The following is an 8746-nucleotide window of genomic DNA, read 5'->3' on the forward strand; positions in this document are numbered from 1 at the left end:
TTTTGTCGTGGAAACACACGCAGCATACTTTTGGGTCAGGTCAGCAGAAGCTTTTATTCAAAAGAAACTACAGCTGTAGGGGGGATTCCAAAGTGACATGGATTTCCCAAGCACTTGGAAGGGGTTCCCCCCAAGAGCAAAATCAGGAGGCTTATATACTTTTTAACAGTTGCTTACAACTCATGTGATCATATAGTGAAATTAGCATGAAAAGCGGCTATTATATTACTTCATTATTTCTTTGCTGTAATCAGGATGGGAACTAACGGGGGAGGCGAGGTTAGTTCACAAACCTCCTTCTTGCACCTGGAAATCAGATTTGTACATACTTTTTTGCTATCTTCAAGGCCGTGGTGAGCGAAGCAGTTGCAGAGGAGTTACAAAGAACAAACACTTTCTCTTATCTGTTCTACTATACAGAGCCAGCAATTCTCCACAAAGCGGTTATGTCATCTTATAACTAAAATAATCAAAGTTTAAGGCATATATTTTTTCTGATTCCACAGTAGTCAAATGCAGATTGATCTGGGATCCATTGGAACCAGACCCTTTTTGAGAAGCAGTTGTATGGGGCTGACACTCCTGGAGAAATTCTGAGGGTAGAAGTTTGTGAAACCCAAAAACCATTGGATTGCCCACACATTGCTTGGGGGATGGGAGGACAGTTCATTGCAACTGTTATCTTGTGGAAGTCCATTCATAGTCCTTCTGGACTGAGGATATATCCCCAAAAAACCACTGTTGTGCAGTCAGACTTGCACTTCTCTAATCTTGATGCATATGGTTCTAGTGGAGCCATTCTAGAATAAGGTGGATGTGGTCATGTCTTTCTTAGGATTCTGAGGAAATGAGAATCATCCAGCTAGACCACCATAAACTGACCCAAGACATCCCAGAAAATGTCATTGATGAAATGTTGGAATGTGGTGGGAGCACTGGAGAGTCTGAAAAGCATACATTTTTGGTACAGAAATAACTTTTTGGTACAGTTTTTTAAGAGGCCAATGATGGGATTTTTGGGGGGGGGTGGGAAGGAGAACTCTTCTTGAGTAACAGCATTGGTCTGGTTCCAATGGCTCATGGAAAAGGAGAACTTGGTTAAAAATATGAAGGTAGAAGGGAACTTGGGTGACTGTGACCATGCTGTGATGAGGTCAGGTTCCTCAGGAAAGGAAGGAGGGAGAGCAGCAGAATAAAGATACCATATTTCAGAAAAGGAGACTTCAGGTGACTGGTGGGACCCCCTGGGAGGCAAATCTGAATGAAAAAGGAGTCCAGGAGAGCTAGTTATACTTTAGTGAGGCCATATGAAGTATGCAAGAGCAGGATACCCTGATGTGAAGAAAATACAGGAAGTGCAGGCTCTCCAATGAGTTGAAATTCATGAAAAGTATAGCACAGGCATGCAGGAAGAAAAATCAATACATGCCTTGGCTTTCCTAAGATGCATGCAGCATAGGCATTGGTGATGTGCAGGTGGTGCACGTGGGTGCATGTGAACCCCCTAAGCATGGCGGTGCGCCCCGTGCAAAAAGATGCCGCCGACCCTGCAGGTAGTGCTTGTGGGCAGTCACCGCTTGCTGCCAACCCCCGCCCCCAGCACCATGGCCGTCTGCGGGAGCTCACCATTTGCCACTGCCACTCTCCCCTGCTGACTGCGCTGCCACTGCCTGTGGTAGTTCACTGTGCCCCCCTGCCAGCCTCTGGGGGCATACGGTGTTCATAAGCACAGGACATAACAGATAACAAATAAGGATTCTACAAATATGGCAGAAGAAAGAGGAAGACCAAGGAAAGTGTAGGTCACTTAATGCAAAAAGGAATCTAATAAAGGCAGCTGCAGAGAAGGTTGAATTTTTTAATGACGTTTTTGCTTTGGTCTTAATGAATGGGGTAGCTGTCAGATGAGAAGCACAGCTGTCAGCAGGATAGGGAAGGAGATAAACAACCTAGCATAGTGGAAGAACAGTTTAGGTATTTCTTACAGAAGTTGGGTGTTTTCAAGTCAGCAGGGCTAAATTTGGCTATTATCCCAAGGAACTAGCTGAGGTAACTAGAGGGCTATTGGCAATATATCTGAGAACTTGTGCAGATTAGGTGAGGTTCCAGCGGTGATGTAACTTGGATGGGATGACTGGGGCTGTTGTCTCAGGCAATGACTTGGAGGGGAAACAGAAAAAAAAATGGCTGCTGCCACAGCTGTACAATCACATTGGAGGTTGTGGCAGCAATCTTGAAGCAGCTACTGATCATATATGTGGCAGCTGCCCTTGTGTCTGGCCATGCTGTTATGCTTCTGGGTTCCAGATGACCAGAAAAGGACAAATATGACTTCTATGTTCAAGGAAGGGGAGAAGGCATGTCTGGGGAATCAGAGAGCGGTTAGTATGGACTCAGGAGAGCGGTTAGTCTGACTTCAGGCCCTGGAAAGATGAAGGAAGAGGTCATCAGAGTATCTTTTTTCAAGCACCTCAGCAAAATTCTATTAGCTAATTTCACAGGATAAGCAGCCAGAACTAAACAGTATCTAGTCTAAAGATGTCAAACAAGACCTACCATAGGGGAGATCCCTTTCAAGAATTCTGCCATGGCAGTGGCAATGGCAAAAGGGCTTTCCTTCTCCACTGCCATCACTTGCAAAGTGGAGTCTGATATGCCTGTTGCAGAGGGTGAATGGCCTAGTTAATCCAGGTTGTCTCCACAGAAACTGAGTCATTGACAGTCTATTGTGGCAAGTCTGCCACCTACTTCTCAGACAAAATTGCTTATATCCAGCACATCTTGGGGACCACTACTTCAGCTGCAGAGTCTGAATTTGGGGTGGGAGAAGCTCATTATGGTTTGGCTTCCATGGATTAGTTTCAATTGTTGTTGCCCACTGTCAGGATTAACTCGGCTGTAGGTGGTCACTTCATGAGTTACCATAGGCAGGCTGGGGTCATACCACATCTGTTGCAGTCCCAGTCATTAGACCAAGGGTTGAGTTGGTATCGTGGTCAGGGTGGATGGAAGATCAGAGCCAGGAGGTCTGAACAGTGCAGGAGCAGGGATTGTGGTGAGGCTGGGATCAGGCAGGAGCTACCAAGAACAGGGCTGGAGTTAGGCTGGAGCAAGATAGAGGTCCAGAAGCACACACGGGAGTTTTGTTGCTGGGACAAATCCCACAGGAAGTAGGAAGGATTTTATAGCTCCCCTATTAGGGGCTTGTGTTTCCTATAGGTTCCTCTTGGTCAACAGACTCCTCATCAATGTTTACTGGTGAGAGTCTACTACAGATCTCCTACCCAGGATCAAGACCTTGACCAGGAGTTCACAGGGAATTGGCTGAGACCACACGCTTTTGGTGCATGGTTGTCATGGGAGACTTCAACTACCCAGAAATCTTGTGGGAAGAGCGCTTGGCCAAATCCAAGCGGTCGCAAAGCTTTCTCTCATACGTGGACGAGCTCTATCTGATGCAGGAAGTCTACGGGCCGATGAGAGGTAAAGCGCTGCTTGACCTGGTACTGGCAAATGGGGATGACCTAATCAGCAACCTAATGGTCAAAGGGAAGCTGGGTGACAGTGACCATGAGCTGATCACCTTCACCATCCACCATAAAGCTGGCAAGTCAGTCAGTAATACTGAAGTCCTTGACTTCAGGAAAGCTGACTTTGACAAGCTCAGGAGGCTTGTCAGTGAGGCCCTAAAGGGCCACAACCCAATGGAGAGTGGAGTTCAGGACGAGTGGTTGCTCCTCAAGGGAGTAATTCCAGATGCGCAAGCAAAGTCCATCCTGTCTCGGAGGAAAAGCAGCAAAAGGGCACAGCAGCCCCCTTGGCTCTCCAGGGCACTAGTGGACCACCTGCGTCTTAAAAGAAAGACCTACAAAGGATGGAGGACTGGAAACACCACCAAGGAGAAATACTGTGCACTGATCCGGACCTGTAGGGAGCAAATCAGGAAAGCCAAGGCTGCGACGGAACTCCAGCTAGCTACAAATATCAAGGACAATAAAAAGGACTTTTTTTAGATATGTGAGGAGCCGGAGGAAAAGCAAGGGCAACACTGAACCCCTGATAAACCAGATGGGACAACTGACAACCGACTCCCAGGAAAAAGCATACTTGCTAAATGGGTACTTTGCACCAGTTTTTTACCAGTCCCATGGGACACCCCTGCCCACTACAAGACAGGGAGGCCTGGGTGAGGGAGATTCTTTACCCTCCATCAATGCTGACCTTGTGAAGTAACACCTTGACAGACTGGATACCTTCAAGTCAGCCGGCCCTGACAGTTTACACCCCAGGGTACTCAAGGAGCTGGCAAGCATCATAGCCCAGCCCCTGGCATGGATCTTTGAGAACTCCTGGCGCTCTGGTGAAGTTCCCGAAGATTGGAAGAAGGCCAATGTGGTGCCTATCTTCAAGAAAGGAAGGAAAGTAGATCTGGCAAACTACAGGCCCATCAGTCTGACCTCTATCCTGGGGAAGGTCTTGGAATTCCAAGATTGTCAAAGAGGCCATTCTTAACAGACTAGTTGACGTCAACATCCTGAGGGACAGCCAGCATGGGTTTGTTGTGGGTAGGTCTTGCTTGACCAATCTCATTTCCTTTTATGACCAGGTGACCTATCGCCTGGACAAGAGAGAAGAGATCGATGCCATATATCTTGACTTTAAAAAAGCCTTCGATCTGGTATCTCATGATCACCTCTTGGCAAACTGGCTAACTGTGGCCTCGACCTCACCATGATCTGCTGGCTGGGGCATTGGCTCTGTGGTAGGACCCAGATGGTGATGGTTGATGGAAGTCAATCGTCGTGGTGCGCTGTGACCGGTGGGGTCCCCCAAGGCTCTGTTCTAGGGCCTATACTATTTAACATCATCATTAATGTTGTAGACATTGGTGTCAGAAGCGGACTGGTCAAGTTTGCTGATGACACCAAACTGGGGTAAAGCATCCACACCTGAGGACAGGAGGGTGATCCAGGCAGACCTTGACAGGCTCAGGAAATGGGCAGACAAGAACCTGATGGTGTTTAACACCAAAAAATGCAAGGTTCTCCACCTTGGGAGGAAAAACCTGCAGCATGCTTATAGGCTTGGCAGTGCTACACTGGTTAGCACTACAGACGAAAAGGACTTGGGGGTCATGATTGACCACAAGATGAACATAAGCCTTCAGTGTGAAGGCTGGTGGCCACCTACAAGTTTATCAGGGGTGCTAACCAGGACCTGGGGGAATGTCTGTTCACCAGAGTGCCCCAAGGGATGACAGAGTTGAACGGTCACAAACTCCTCCATGACCATTTCAGGCTGAACATAAGGAAGAACTTCTTTGCTGTCCAAACCCCCAAGGTTTGGAATAGACTGCCATCGGAGGCTGTTCAAGCACCCACTTTGGATGCCTTCAAGACACATTTGGATGTTTATCTTGCTGGGATCCTATGCCCCCTGCTGACTTCGTGCTCCTGGGGCAGGAGACTGGACTTAATGATCTTCCAAGGTTCCTTCCAGTCCTAATGTCTATAATTCTATGAGTCTCTTGCTGCTGGCTCCCCTGCCAGCTACTGCCCTGTCCCCAACTCCCCTTTTCAGACAAGTTCACTCAGCACATGGTTGTCCAAAAATAATGGGTGCATCTGAATGTTTTTGGATTCCTTGACCCCTGTCAGTCTGGTTTTCATCCTTGGCTCAGGGTGGAGACTGTACTTGTGTGCTTGTGGCCTTGGTCAGTGATCTTCACATGCATATTGACAGGGGACATCACATGTTATTTATCCTATTAGATATTTTAATGAATTTCAATACTCTTCATCATGAGGTCCCAGTAGTGTGACCTGATGGGTGTTCACAGAACCTCCCTTAATTAGTTCTTCCCTTTCCTACCTGGGAGCTCCCAGAGGGTGGTGATGCGTAAGTGCTAGTTGTCCCCTTGGGACCTTCCTGTGGGGTTCCCCAGGAATCCATCCTGTCACTACTCTCATTTATCATGTGTCTGAGACTGCAGAGATTTGGAGTTAGGTGCTATCAGTATATGGATGACACCTGTCCTTTTTTTGTATTCATCTGACCCAGTCTTAGTCCTTACCCAGTGCCTGGCTACAACTGGGGACCAGATGAGGATGAATACCTGGACAAGAGAGAGGTGATGGTAACTGGCAGACTCGTGAGGATGTGGATTCCTATCATTGATGGTGTAGCAGAAAGCCCCCTTTTCCTCCTGCCTGCATTTGCTCTCCCCTCTTTGGATATGTTTCTCTTTTTCTACCTTTTCTTCCTTCTTCTCCCTTTCACTTTAAGATAAGGAATTGTGTTTTAAAATTTGTGTGTGTGCATTTTGTATCTCCCCTTGTAGTTTGGTATTTTTATCTATTTGTGTGCCATGGCATTTGTAGCTTATATTTTATACTTCTCACCTTTCAACTTTCAACTGAATATGTTTAGTTTCATAAGTAAATTATACATTGTAACAATGTTAACAAGGGCAGGAATCAAACTGCCCTTCCCTGTATTAGGCTGGTCTCTGAAAAAGTGAGTGAATCAGTGATTGAATGTGTAACATAGTAGCAGGCAGCAATTATCACCTGGAAGCTGCAGATCAGCCAACGGAAGAACTCAATAGAAGACAATGTAACAACTGGGAAATCTCTAAACGTCACTGATCAAGGGCTAGAAGCCCTGGCCTCAGTTAATCAACGCCAGAGACCAACTTTTGGGCTGAATATCTCCAGATCGACCACTCCCAGAGCCCTATTCTAAATTCATCAACGGACTCCCAAACCTGCACATACATGCGGATGACCCCTGGGGCTGACAGATGCTGTCCAGTAGCCACCGAGGGGGGGGAAGTCCCATGAGGGTCAATGACCCCTGGATTGGGCAAACCTGAAAACTGGGGTGTCACCAAAGTCTGCCAAGGACAGATAAAAGGCAGTGAAAAGTGACCCTCAGGGGTGTCCTCTTGATCTCGATCTCCAACTCGACCAGACCTGTCCAGCCAGAAGGACCAGCCGGCGACCCCCTTCTGGAGGATAACACCACGCTGAAAGAAGCCTCGACTGGCCATTGACGGCAGACTCCAGCGCTTGTAGGATAGGTATACCTGACTCTGTAGCCTGCTACTCTGTGTGTGTGTGTGTGTGTGTGTGTGTGTGTGCGCGTGTGTGTGTGTGGGGACCAGCCCCAAGGTTTATGATTACAGTGTTTCAATCTGCCTAATAAACTAGAATTTTAAGGATCCCGAGTTGGACATTTGTAGCCAACAATGGGAGTTGTAATTTCTTCTTGTCACTCATATTTGTAGCCTTAGCATGCTCCCGGACCTTTTGTTACACCTGGATTCTCAGGTGCCAGCAGTTGCTAGGAGTGCCGTCATCAAGTCCACCTGAGGATAAGGCTGCAACTCTTTCTTTCAAATTCAAACCCAGCCACCATTGTCCACACTTCTGTAACATTTGAGCATAGACTACTGTAATGTTTTCTCTATAAAGCTGCCATTGAGGATGTCCCAGGAGCTGCACAAGGAGCTGCTTGAAGGCATTTTTGTTTTGGCATTGGAATTTAAGGATGCTGTAACTGCCTTCAGAGGCAGAGCCCCATTTCAGCATTAAAGAGCTGCTTCTCCAGCAGGCTCCCACCAACTGGCATGGAAGACAGAGACCTCCCTTCTGACTCCAAGGATACTGACTTCAGTTACCACCCCACAACCATGCACATGTAGTCACTGTTGGGAGTAAGCAACCAAAGGGACAAGAAAAGCAACCTGAAACACAAGTGAGGAGGTCGGAAGTTCTGGAGGCAGAATTAAACCCCCGGGTTGATGGAATCTGAGGGTAAGCCAAACCAGGACATCTTCTCCTATTGGGGATGTGTTGAAATGTGTAGAATGTGTTGGCTCTAACAAAACTCCAAGCCAACTGGCTTCTTCCCTGCCCTGGGTCCTATCCCCCTTGCAGTAAGCGTCCAGTGCCTTACTGGTATTATCAGGGCATTCCAGGAGTCAGCAGAGCCTCTTTCTGCAGCTTTCCATGGCAGGAGCTCTTCACCTTGTAGCTTGTAGGGCCAGCCTGCCTGCTTGGACTCAGCCACTGACTTTATGCGACTCCTAAGAGAAGCCCTATCCTGTGTCATGTGACTCTGCAGGCACTCATAGGAGTTTCTCTTCTGTTCCTGATGATGAGCCCCCTGCTCTCCCTGCTAGGACTTAGCTCAGCTGTCTGCAGCCCATTGTTTCTGGGCTGCCTCCCTGCCTTCCCTTGGCACTTTTTACTGTTCTGCCTCCATTCCCTGGGTGAGTTACCTTCCCAGGGTTAGCCTGTACCTGTGACTCACACTGTCTGTTTACTGGCAGCCAGTTCATTAGCAGCTAGCTGTTTTCCTAGCTACCAGTCCTCCCTGATTCAGCTTAGCCTGTTACACTTTCCTCTTAAAGAAAGTAGCAGGAAATTTCTGGCTCCCTGTTACAGGGGAATTATCAGGTAGGTATACGGGCTAGACAAGGGGTGCCAGACAGAACAAGAGGCCCTTGGTCTAGGTGCTCCAAACATGGTTGCGGAGATGCAGCAAATATCCGGGGTGTGAGGAGGGATGCCAATGGGGCTGGGTGGGCTGTTCCAACTAGAAGTGCACCAATAAAGATTTTTTTGGCTAATACCAATGGCCAATTATTAACCAGCCATATCAGCCAATACCAATTCGATGGCTGATATGCAGCCTGGCAGCTTGGGGAGCAGCATCCAGGCCCGAAAGCGGGGGGGGGGGG

Source organism: Alligator sinensis, unplaced genomic scaffold (genome assembly GCF_000455745.1).
Source record: "Alligator sinensis unplaced genomic scaffold, ASM45574v1 scaffold1509_1, whole genome shotgun sequence".
NCBI classification, from domain to species: Eukaryota; Metazoa; Chordata; order Crocodylia; family Alligatoridae; genus Alligator; species Alligator sinensis.